Source organism: Mesoplodon mirus (genome assembly GCF_964341445.2).
Source record: "Mesoplodon mirus genome assembly, chromosome: 16".
In the NCBI taxonomy this organism is placed as follows: Eukaryota; Metazoa; Chordata; class Mammalia; order Artiodactyla; family Ziphiidae; genus Mesoplodon; species Mesoplodon mirus.
In genome coordinates this window covers 78012792-78025845 of record NC_138992.1, presented here as the reverse complement: position 1 = coordinate 78025845, position 13054 = coordinate 78012792, and the positions used below count along the sequence as shown (strand labels likewise).

The window sequence follows — 13054 nt, the reverse complement described above, 5'->3', positions numbered from 1 at the left end:
AAGTCGTATTTTAATCTGTGGTTCTGGGCAGACAGGTTTCATTTATCACTCACTCAGCAAATATTTGTAAGACCTGATTTTATTTATACATACATGGGTATATATAAAGGGAAGACAGAATTTCTTTTCTCCTTCAAAGATTTTAAACACATGACTACATAAATAACTGAAGTGTAAGGCACTGAGTTCCATGCAGGTAATATAGACAGAACAGAGACTGCATTTACTGGTTACAGTTAACTCTTGATGGCAGGCTTCCTGGAGAAGGTGGGGATTAAGCTGGTTTGGGAGGATAGGCAGTATGTCTAAAGAATGTGAATTCTGGACTCTGCCATTGCTTCCTACCTAGGAAAAGATTTCCATGCAGATTCCAAATGCCTAGGTGCTCAGAGAAATGGGGAAGTCTGGTAGAAAAGGGCTGGAAATTGGTAAGCTAAGTTACAATCATCACTTTGCCGTTAGTAGACTCTTTGTGTGACCTTTGGACAATTCGCTAACTTCCTTGAAGTTTTGTTTTCTTATTTACAGAATGACTAACTCAAACCTGATGACTTTTAAGTCAGTTTCTAGCTCTACTGAAGTTCTGTATGCAAAGTATAGTGGTTATGAGAACGAATCTGACGCTAAACTGCCTTGTGTCCCAGATCAACCATTTCCTATCTCCTTGATTAGGCTCATTACTCTGCCTCTGTTTCCTCATCTGTAAAATGGGGGGATCCTCATAACACACTCTCACAGAGGGTTGGTATGAAGATGGAGAGTGCTTAGAGTAGTACTTGGCACAGACTAAGTGCTTAGTAAGTATCAGCTAGTTTTGGAGTGAAGTCAGGGAAGATGGCAGAGCAGGAAGCTCCAGGAGTGTGTACCTCCACCAAAATGACAATTGCACTTTCAGAAATGTCTGAGGCAAGTGGTTTGGAACTTTGGGTCTAATAGAACACGTGCAGCATCCAGGGGAGAACTTGATGAAGACGCTGGTAAATTTCAGTAAGTTTTGGTTGAATTCAGCTTTCACACTGTAGCGGCTACCATCCCCTACCCCCAGTCCCATGACAGTCAGCTGTCAGGTGGAAGCATTCCTCATACAGCTTGCTGGTGCCACGGCAAGCAGTGAGGATTTTGTCCTCCAAAAATGAGGGTTGTGAGTTTTGATTGTTGATTGCTGCTTTTGATCACTGAGGGCATGACAGAGAGGTCAGCCATTGTTTCATCCCACTGTGGGCTGAGGTCAGGCTGTCCAGATATGGGAGGATTTAAGAGACAGAACCTTTTTTTTTTTTCCTTTGTTCCCTCCACTCTTGGGAATCAGACATTTAAAGAATCCTTTGGTTAGGTCAGTGGCTGTCTACAGAGATAAATGAAGAGAAACTTTAGTTTCTCATACACAGCAAGAATACACAGTTTGCAAAACTAGTTTGGAAGAGTCAAAAAAAGATAGCTCGAGCCCTCAACAAACAAAAGTCATTCCTGCGGAGTGGGAAAATTAGATTTCTAGAGTCACAACAGCATAATACTCATAATATCCAGTTCTAAAGAAAAAACATACAAAGAAACAGGAAAGTGTGACTTCTTCACAGGAAATAAGAATTTGACAGAAACCATCCCTGAGGAAGCACACACACTGGAATTATTAATCGGACTCTTTAAATCAACTGTCTTAAATTTGTTCATTGAGCTACAGTAGACCATGAACAAAGAATTAAATAGAATCAGGAAAACAATGTCTGAACAAAATGAAAATATCGATAAAGAGGTAGAAATTATATAAAAGAACCAAACAGAAATTATGGAGCTGGAAAATACAAAACTGAAATGACAAACTCACCAGAGGAATTAAAGAGCACTTTGGAACTGGCAGGGCAAAAGATTAGCAAACTGAAAAGATAAGAAGGTTGAACTTACACAGTCTGAGGAACAGAGAGAAAAAAGAATGAAGAAAAATGAACAGAGCCTAAGGGGCCTGTGAGACACCATCAGGTATAGCAACATACACATTATAGGAATATTGAAAGGAAAAGAGAGAAAGAAAGGGGCAGAGAAACATATCTGAAGGGATAATGACCCAAAACTTTCCAAATCTGAGGAGAGACGTGAATACACATGTTCAAGAGCTCAGTGAACTCCAAGCAGGATATACACAGAGAGAGCCACACTGAAACACATTATAGTCAAATTGTCAAAACCCCAAAATAAAGAATTTTTAAAGCATCAAGAGATAAGTGACTTATGTACAAGGGATCCTCAATAAGATTGAGAGCTGATTTCTCATCAGAAATAATGGTGCCAGGGGCAGTGAGATGACATTTTTAAAGTCCTGGAAGAAAAAAACTGTCTTTCAGGGATATCCTGAAAGATAGTATATCCAGCAAAATTATCTTTTAAGAATGAAGGCGAAATTGAGACATTTTCAAATAAACAAAAGCTGAGGGTGTTCATTACCAGTAGACTTGCTCTGTAACAAATGCTAAAGTGGCTCCTTCAGGCTGATATAAAAGGATACTTAAGAGCATCTTGAAACCATAAGAAGAGATGAACACTGGTAAAGGTAACTACATAGGTAAATATAAAAGCCAGTATTATTGAAACTAATTTAAGATTATTCAAACCAGGTTGTTACATGTTTAAGATGCTAATTGTAATTTCCAAAGTAACTACTAAGAAAATTAAAAATCACAGAACAGGAAAGAGAATTAAAATGATACACTCCAAAAAAATCAACTGAATATTTAAAAAGCAGTAATGGAGGAAATAAAGAATAAAAAAATATATACATAAAAAGAATAAAAAATCATACACATAAAAAGAAGAATAAAAAAACATTAGGAAAACAATTGATAAATGCCAGAAGCAAATCCATCTTTATCAGCAATCACATTAAATGTAAATGAATGAAACTCAACTATTAAAAGGTAGAGATTGGCAGTCTGAATTTTTTTAAAAAAAGGATCCATCTATATATACTGTCTACCAGAGACTCAACTTAGATATTAAAATACAACAGAATTGAAAGTAAAAGGGTGGAATAAGATATTCCATGCAAATAGTAATCAGATGAGAGTGTGGGTGGCTATATTACTGTGAGACAAAGTTGACTTTAAATCAAACAGGTTACAAGAGATAAGGAGAGACATGATATGTTGATAAAAGTTTCAGTACATCAAGAATAGATAACAGTTATAAACATGTGCACCTAAAAAAATGTTCATGGATTGCACAACCGATAATATTATTAAGATGTCAGTACCACCCATAGCTATCCATAGATTCAGTACAATCCTTATCAAAATCCCACTGGTATTTATTTTTTTTATAGAAATAGAAAAAAACATCTTAAAATTCATATGGGCCCTGAATAGCCAAAATAATCCTGAAAAAACTAAACTTAGAGGACTCACACTTCTTGGTTTCAGAATTACTGCAAAGCTATAATAATCAAAACAGTGTGATAGTGGCATAAAGGTAGACATATAGACCATGAGTAGAATAGAATATAAAGCCCAAGGTAAACCCTTAAATATATAGTCAGTTGAATTTTGACAAAGGTGTTTCAGGCTATGTTACTAACCTTTCAGAACGAAGAGTGGAAAGGGTATGGCACAGTGACTGCTCTGTGGCCGTGTACTCACCTTCAGGTCAGGCATGCTCAGGAGTCCTCTGTGCTGACCTGGGAGCAGCCCTCTGACCCTGCCAAACACTCCCCTGCTCTGCAGCCACGTTTGTGGCACCTGAGACCAGGGCCAGGCAGCTCTCAGGAGGACACATTGTCAGATAGACCAAGTCTGGAGGAAGGTAACAGGAGCAAGTCAGAGGAGAAACAAAGGCCAGGAGGTTTTATCCCCTCCCCTGGATTAATCCTCACTAAGACGGTAGCTTTCAGATAGTTGTAGAGTCTCAAGGGAATTTTTCCTTTTCCTTTTCACAGTCTTACTTTCTAAGGGCCAGAAATTGTATTTTTTTTGTTTCTGGCTCTAGTTACTTTAGTTTTCTCACGGCTGGGTAAAGCTCACGTTGGGATACTGTTTGGATTTTAGCAGATGACACACCCTGCTATGGTTTTGCTGTGCCCTGGTTGCTATGTGACATTTTGAGGTTTCTGCCATTCTTGTTTGTCCTAATTTCTTTTCCATGAAGATAAGTTGTGCCATTCAAGAGAAGTTGTGCTGCTGCTGCTTCTAAGAATGTTTTGATCCCAGAACATTCTTATTCCTTTTATAATTTAAAGCATGTCCTTTAACCAGTCTTGCACATTTATCTAGTTCAACTGAGGTTGCTTCCATTTGAAGCTAGACTAAGTTCTGTTTATGGTAATAATTAAATCTAGGCTTTGTGATTTTTTGAGGACAGTCTTAATTTATTGATTCACTTATTTTAGTAGTGTCAACTTCAGCTCTTTTGTGATCATTGTCTTCCCAAATTTCTTTAATTGTCATTTAGTGTGAATCCTTTTGGTCTGAATTTAATAAATTTTCTACTGAAATTTTAGTTTGGGACATTTTGTGGATTTTATTTTATTTTTTAATTTAAAAGATATGTGTTTGTTTATTATTTTTTATCATGTGTCTATGCTTTAATCACATGCTATAGATTAATTTAATGACTTGCCTATTTCCAAAGATTGAATGCTTACTTTAATTCTGTATTTGTCAATAATAGATTCCTATCCAATAGAAATTAATCAGTTATAGAGGAAGATGATGTGTTTTCTGGTTGCTTGTGCCACTTTTATATATTTCTAATACGTAAGGTGTAATCACAATATGCAAATCCCCAACAACAGCTAGGAAAGGTTTTTTAAAATTTAATTTATTTTTTTATATAGCAGGTTCTTATTAGTCATCAATTTTATACACATCAGTGAACACATGTCAATCCCAACCTCCCAGTTCATCCCACCCCCCACCCCCCCGCCGCTTTCCCCGCTTGGTGTCCATACGTTTGTTCTCTACATCTGTGTCTCAACTTCTGCCCTATAAACCGGTTCATCTGTACCATATTTCAAGGTTCCACATATATGTGTTAATATACGATATTTGTTTTTCTCTTTCTGACTTACTTCACTCTGTATGACAGTCTCTGGGTCCATCCACATCTCTACAAATGACCCAATTTCATTCCTTTTTATGGCTGAGTAATATTCCGTTGTATATATGTACCACATCTTTATCCATTCGTCTGTTGATGGGCATTTAGGTTGCTTCCGTGACCTGGCTATTGTAAATAGTGCTGCAGTGAACACTGGGGTGTATGTGTTTTTTTGAATTATGGTTTTCTCTGGGTATGTGCCCAGTAGTGGGATTGCTGGATCATATGGTAATTCTATTTTTAGTTTTTTAAGGAACCTCTATACTGTTCTCCATGGTGGCTGTATCAATTTACATTCCCACCAACAGTGCAAGAGGGTTCCCTTTTCTCCCCACCCTCTCCAGCATCTGTTGTTTGTAGATGTTCTGATGATGCCCATTCTAACTGGTGTGAGGTGATACCTCATTGTAGTTTTGATTTGCATTTCTCTCATAATTAGTGATGTTGAGCAGCTTCTTATGTGCTTCTTGGCCATCTGTATGTCTTCTTTGGAGAAATGTCTGTTTAGGTCTTCTGCCCATTTTTGGATTGGGTTTTTTGTTTTTTTAACATTGAGCTGCATGAGCTGTTTATATTTACTTATTTATTTATTTACTTACGTACTTATTTATTTAGGCTGAGCCAGGTCTTAGTTGTGGCACTCAGGGATCTTCGCTGTGGCATGCAGGATCTTTTAGTTGCAGCATGCGTGCAGGATCTAGTTCCCCGACCAGGGGTCAAACCCAGGCCCCTTACGTTGGGAGCTCGGAGTCTTACCCACTGGACCACCAGGGAAGTCCCCATTTTGTGGATTGTACAAAAACATTTTTCAGTTCATTTGGTTTGTTTTTCTCCCTCTTTTCTAGGTATACTCATATACTGTAATCTGTTCATCATATTTTGTGCCATCTCAATTTTTATTTCTCTTTGTGAAATCAGAAGACTGAACCATTAAAATTTTTTTTACATATGAACACTGTCAGCTTTCGTTGGGATGACCTATATTATGTATGTATGGTGAATTAGAATTCCTTTTAAAGAATGCTATTACGTTTCTGCCTTTGTTGGTTTTTAGTGATCTGAATCTAGTTGCAGGTTATTAAGTTATTTGTATGAATAGTTACTGTGATGATTCTTGATAAGGTGGGGTGTTTTGTTTTATTTTTTGTGGTACGTGGGCCTCTCACTGTTGTTGCCTCTCCTATTGCGGAGCACAGGCTCTGCGGCCATGGCTCATGGGCCCAGCCGCTCCACGGCATGTGAGATCTTCCTGGACCGGGGCACGAACCCCGTGTCCCCTGCATCGGCAGGCAGACTCTCAACCACTGCGCCACCAGGGAAGCCCTAAGGTGGGTTTTTTTAATCAACGTTTTATCTCAGTTGGAATAAAAAACCTAGACAACAAGACAAGCTTAGCTGTTTTGACTGCTGTGGTTCTTCAGCTTGTCCTGAGCCAGGTTTTCCTTCAGAGCTTTAGTGAAGGTGACCATAAGGAAAAAACCATTCATTGCTCTGATTCCTGGCTTGTCTTGTCTATTGTGACTTCATCTTTTTGTTTCTAAGTTTCCGTTTTCTTTGAAAGTGGTCTGCATGGTGAGGTTTGTTGTTATAAACATCATAGAATTGAAGTAGGCTTTGTTACCTGTGTATTTGGAAAGTCATATATTTCTGATTAAAAATCATACACCAAAGATTTCTCAATTTTGATAGTAAAAAGGCATCACTTTTTTGTTTGAATAACATTAAGTTGCATTTAAATTATAGTTTTAAATGGTTTGTTACTGGGAAGATACTATTTGAAAGTTTTCTAGAATGGACTAATTTTTATAAATCCAAGATCTTTGAAGAATAATAAACATCGTTAATATAAAGCATTTTAATGTACCAAATACTTTCATATCCATTATTGTCTTAAAATGGTCGAACATAAATGTCATTATCCCCCTCTGCAAGACGAAAAGGATTCTGTTTAGGTGATGCAATCGAGATAATTTGGCTTGTAAGTGACAAAATTGGACTTGGACACAAATCTATAGACTTTACGTTCTTGTTCTACCCACTGTACCAAACTGCTGCTCTGAATAGACAGTTTTTACCTAGAAAGAAGTGTGGAATGGCGTGTTGCGAATTTCTGAAAAAGTGCATATTACTTGCTGACTTGTGACACTGCAGGTGAGATGTGAGGGAGGCTCTGTTAACTCAGTCAGGTGAAGAAAAATGTCAAATTGTGATTTTCTCTGCAGCAATTGAGCTGTGGGCCCAGAGACATTAGGTATCATTTTTATCTTTTTTTTCTGCTGCATGGAGTGAGGTCTTCATTATTAATATGAAGGTGAGAAAGCCCAGCCCTACGTGTCAACAAGTTAAAGCATTGAAATTCCACAGCTCACCAGATGTAATGGAGCTCAAACGAGGAAGTGCTGCTTTCCTACCAGTTCTGGCAAAGCCGGAAGGCTCCACCGAGAAGCTGCCTGCCTCTATGCCAAGTCCTGACAGTGGAGCAGGTGTTCTGTAGGCAGAAAGAGCTCGGTGAAGCCTGCCAGGTGCTTGAGTGAAGATAAGAAGGTGTAATGGTCATGTGTGTTTTTCTAGGAGTAGTAATCCTCAAAGTATGGTGGTGGGACCAGCAGCATCACCTTGGAACCTGTTAAAAATGCAAATTAGGTGGCCCCATCCCAGACCTACTGAATCAGAAACTCTGGGTGTGGGGCCCAACAGTCTGCTTTAACAAGCCTGTGATTCTGATTCATGCTGAAGTTTAAAATGTTCTGTTCTGGAGTCACACGAGGAGATAAAGACTGTAAGATAAAGGTTTAAAACTGGCCTAGGAAAAGTAGTGCTGGCAACATATGAATACATTTAGTTTTATATTCAGGAGATACCTTATAACTCAGTGCGGAATGATCCTTAAAGATAGAGACCAGTCATAACTGATACTAAGGCATCAGGTTTCTGTCTGCACTATGCACTTCACTTGTTAATGCATATATTTAGATCTTGTTATAAAGATTTCTATTTCTGATTTTCAAGAGACAGAACTGAATAGAGCAGGTAGAATCCTTTACCCAGAAGCCATACCTGTAGGAAGCCCAGCCATAGCATTGTGCTGTGTTACCTAGTGGACTTTAATGAAACAAAGTAGCTGAAAGATGATAGTCTACCTTCTGAGTACTAGACTCACAGCCAACTCTGTAGAGATGATACTGTCATGGCACAAATCTAAACTTAGAGTTAGGTAGACAGACGATAGAATTGGGATGCTGAGGAAGAGATGTGATGAGGGCATGTGGATTCTCAGCTAGTTGGGTTGGATGTATGGATAGATGGATGGAAGGAAAGATGGATGGATAGATAACAGAGGGATGGAGAGAAGGAAGGAAGGAAAGGAAAGGAGGGAGGGAGATGACAGAATTGAGATGCTGAGGAAGAGAAGGGATGAGGAACATGTCACCTCGTACTAGTTGGGTCAGTTCGGGTGTATTTGAGAGTTACTCATAGGGAAGTGGTCATCGCTTAGTTTATTCAAGTAATGAGGCAGTTTATTGTTAAAGAAAAGATTGATTTAAGTGCTTATTTGTATCTATTAAAGAATACACTTTTATTGTGGAAAAAAGACAATAATAGAAAGAAGAAAATTAAAACTTAGCTGTATGTATATAATCCTTTCATTTAAGGATAAATTGCTTAATTTTCTGGTACAGTTCATTCCAGCACTTTCTCCTTATAAGAATATTATATTAATAATATATATGGTCCTACCATCTTGGAATCTCATAGGTCATATAGGCCTGAGTCTGTTTCTCTAATTCAGCAATATAACAGGAGCTCCACCCACAGTGTCATTAAATACATTTTTTTGAATTAGGATTTTTAATGCTATCATTTGTATAGCCTTTTCATGATTTATTTTTCTACTTTTTGTTAGAAAGTTAGATTCTTTGCTATATTTCACTATAATAAATGAGTATGATTAATATTTTAGTGTGTAAGTGTTTTTCTCCACATCTCTGATTATTTCATTGGTATAGATGAAATAACATCTATACCAATAACAGTGACTTTGTCGAGTGTATGAACATGAAAGTGTATGAACATTTTTAAGGCCTTTAATTACCCAGTTGTGTATAGAAGTGAATATACTACCATGAACCCAGAGAAAACTAAATTTTTCTAAGATATCTGATCTTCTACTGGAAAAATTGTTAACCTCTAGAGATTTTTAAAATAGCTAATGTATTAGGTACTGTTTTATTTTATTTTTAAATTAAGTTTCTTTTTTAAAAATTTTATTTTATTTAATTAATTAATTAACTGATTTATTAATTTATTTATTTGCTTGCTTGCTTGCTCCAGGTCTTAGTTGCGGCTGGTGGGCTCCTTAGTTGCAGCTCACCGGCTCAGTTGAAGCACGTGTGCTCCTTAGATGAGGCAAGTGAACTCTTAGTTGCAGCATGCGAACTCTTAGTTGTGGCATGCATGTTGGAACTAGTTCTCTGACCAGGGATCGAACCTGCGCCCCCTGCGTTGGTAGCATGGAGTCTTAACCACTGTGTCACCAGGGAAGTCCCTTAAGTACTACTTCAAATAGTAGCTAGTGTGTATGCCAAGCAGTGTATGTACTTGTCTCTTTGTGTGGCTTGTATATTGGAATGTATGTACCTAATCTCGCAGTAACAACATTAGGTAGGCATGATACCCATTTTAGCTATGAAAAAGTTAAAGTTCAGAAATTCAAAGTAATTTGGTGGAGATAAAATAGGCAATAGGTAGCAGAGCTAGAATTTAAACCCAGGTCAGTGTGACATCAGACCGTGTGCTTCTCCTGCCTTGTTCTCCTCCTTTGCATTTTCTGTTACATTTTGGCAGAAGTTTTGTTACTGAATAAAAATATGGTATTTGTGCCTTGAAAACAAACATTACAGATTTTTCCCCTTTAAGTCAGTTAGGGTGGCTGGGAAGAGACTAGCAAACACTATGAAAGGAAAGCCTTAGTGCGAAGGGAACGGTTCTGCAACCGCACCCCCACCTCCTGCCACAACTCTACTCCCACCCCAGGGGGAAAGCACCTCTGACTTCCTCCCATAGAGAGTCCAAACGGTGCTAAGAGACACCCAGAAGGTGGTGGTGACAAGAAACAGAGACCTGGGGTAAGGAGGTGAGAAACTCACCAACCGAAGCAATGCAAATCAGTCTTTGAAGGTCATCAAACAGTCCTAAGAGTTGGAGGCAGTGCTGGATGAAAACAGGCAAATGTCTTTCAGGGGGACCTTCAAGATGGCAGAGGAGTAAGATGTGGAGGTCACCTTCCTCCCCACAGATACATCAGAAATACTTCTACCTGTGGAGCAACGCCTACAGAACACTCACTGAACGCTGGCAGAAGACCTCAGACTTCCCAAAAGGCAAGAAACTCCCCACGTACCTGACCATGTGGCTGACCGGGTCTTAGTGCTCCTGCCGGGTGTCAGGCCTGAGCCTCTGAGGTGGGAGAACCAAGTTCAGGGCATCGGACCACCGGAGACCTCCCGGCCCCATGTAATATCCATCGGTGAGAGCTCTCCCAGAGATCTCCGTCTCAACACTAAGACCCAGCTCCACCCAATGGCCAGCAAGCTCCAGTGCTGGACACCCCATGCCAAACAACTAGCAAGGCAGGAACACAACCCCACCCATTAGCAGAGAGGCTGTCTAAAATCATACTAAGTTTACAGACTCCCCAAACCCACCACCGGATGCGGCCCTGCCCACCAGAAAGACAAGATCCAGCCCCACCCACCAGAACACAGGCACCAGTCCCCTCCACCAGGAAGCCTACACAACCCACTGAAGCAACCTTACCCACTGGGGGCAGACACCAAAAACAACGGGAACTACAAACCTGCAGCCTGTAAAAAGGAGACCCCAAACACAGTAAGTTAAGCAAAATGAGAAGTCAGAGAAATATGCAGCAGATGAAGGAGCAAGGTAGACCCACCAGACCAAACAAATGAAGAGAAAATAAGCAGTCTACCTGAAAAAGAATTCAGAGTAATGATAGTAAAGATCATCCAAAATCTTGGAAGTAGAATGGAGAAAATACAAGAAACATTTAACAAGGACCTAGAAGAAATAAAGAGCAAACTAACATTGATGAACAACACAATAAATGAAATTAAAAGTTCTCTAGAAGGAATCAGTAGCAGAATAACTGAGGCAGAAGAGCGGATAAGTGACCTGGAAGATAAAATAGTGGAAATAACTACTGCAGAGCAGAATAAAGAAAAAAGAATGAAAAGAATTGAGGACAGTCTCAGAGACCTCTGGGACAACATTAAACATACCAACATTTGGATTATAGGGATCCCAGAAGTAGAAGAGAAAAAGAAAGGGACTGAGAACACACTTGAAGAGGTTATAGTTGAAAACTTCCCTAACATGGGAAAGGAAATAGTCAAGTCCAGGAAGTGTAGAGAGTCCCATACAGGATAAATCCAAGGAGAAACACGCCAAGACATACTAATCAAACTATGAAAAATTAAATACAAAGAAAAAGTAGTAAAAGCAGCAAGGGAAAAGCAACAAATAACATACAAGGGAATCCCCATAAGGTTAACAGCTGATCTTTCAGCAGAAAGTCTGCAAGCCAGAAGGGAGCAGCAGGACATATTTAGAGTGATGAAAGGGAAAAACCTACAACCAAGATTACTGTACCCAACAAGGACCTCATTCAGATTTGACAGAGAAATTAAAACCTTTACAGACAAGCAAAAATTACAAGAATTCAGCATCACCAAAGCAGCTTTACAGCAAATGCTAAAGGAACTTCTCTAGGCAGGAAACACAAGAGAAGGAAAAGACCTACAAAAACAAACCCCCAACAATTAAGAAAATGGTAATAGAAGCAGACATATCGATAATTACCTTAAATGTAAATGGATTAAATGCTCTAACCAAAAGACATAGACTGGCTGAATGGATACAAAAACAAGACCTGTATATATTCTGTCTACAAGACACCCACTTCAGACTTAGGGACACATACGACTGAAAGTGAGGGGATGGAAAAAGATATTCCATGCAACTGGAAATCAAAAGAAAGCTGGAATAGCAATTCTCATATCAGACAAAATAGACTTTAAAATAAAGAATGTTACAAGAGACATGGAAGGACACTACATAATGATCAAGTGATCCATCCAAGAAGAAAATATAACAATTGAAAATATTTATGCACCCAACACAGGAGCCCGTCAATACATAAGGCAAATACTAACAGCCATAAAAGGGGAAATGGACAGTAGCACAATCATAGTAGGGGACTTTAACACCCCACTTTCACCAATGGACAGATCATCCAAAATGAAAATAAATAAGGAAACGCAAGCTATAAATGACACATTAAATAAGATGGATTTAATTGATATTTATAGGTCATTCCATCCAAGAACAACAGAATACACATTCTTCTCAAGCTCTCATGGAACATTCTCCAGGATAGATCATATCTTGGGTCACAAATCAAGCCTTGGTAAATTTAAGAAAATTGAAATCGTATCAAGTATCTTTTCCTATCACAACACTGTAAGACTACATATCAATTACAGGGAAAAAATGTAAAAAATACAAGCACATGGAGGCTAAACAATGCACTACTAAATAACCAAGAGATCATTGAAGAAATCAAAGAGGAAATCAAAAAATACCTAGAAACAAATGACAATAAAAACATGACAACCCAAAACCTATGGGATGCAGCAAAAGCAGTTCTAAGAGGAAAGTTTATACCAATACAGTCTTACTTCAGGAAACAAGAAAAATTTCAAATAACCTAACCTTAAACCTAAAGCAATTAGAGAAAGAAGAAGAAAAAAAACCCCAACATTAGCAGAAGGAAAGAAATCATAAAGATCAGATCAGAAATAAATGAAAAAGAAATGAAGGAAATGGTAGCAAAGATCAGTAAAACTAAAAGCTGGTTCTTTGAGAAGATAAACAAAATTGGTAAACCATATGC

The 13054-nt window shown here is 38.5% G+C and overlaps 1 protein-coding gene across 2 annotated transcripts in view; it reads left to right on the top strand.

Annotated features, from left to right (window-relative positions):
* SPIDR (scaffold protein involved in DNA repair) overlaps positions 1-13054 on the top strand; it is a 334647-nt gene that overhangs the window by 214974 nt on the left and 106619 nt on the right. The window lies entirely within an intron of this gene.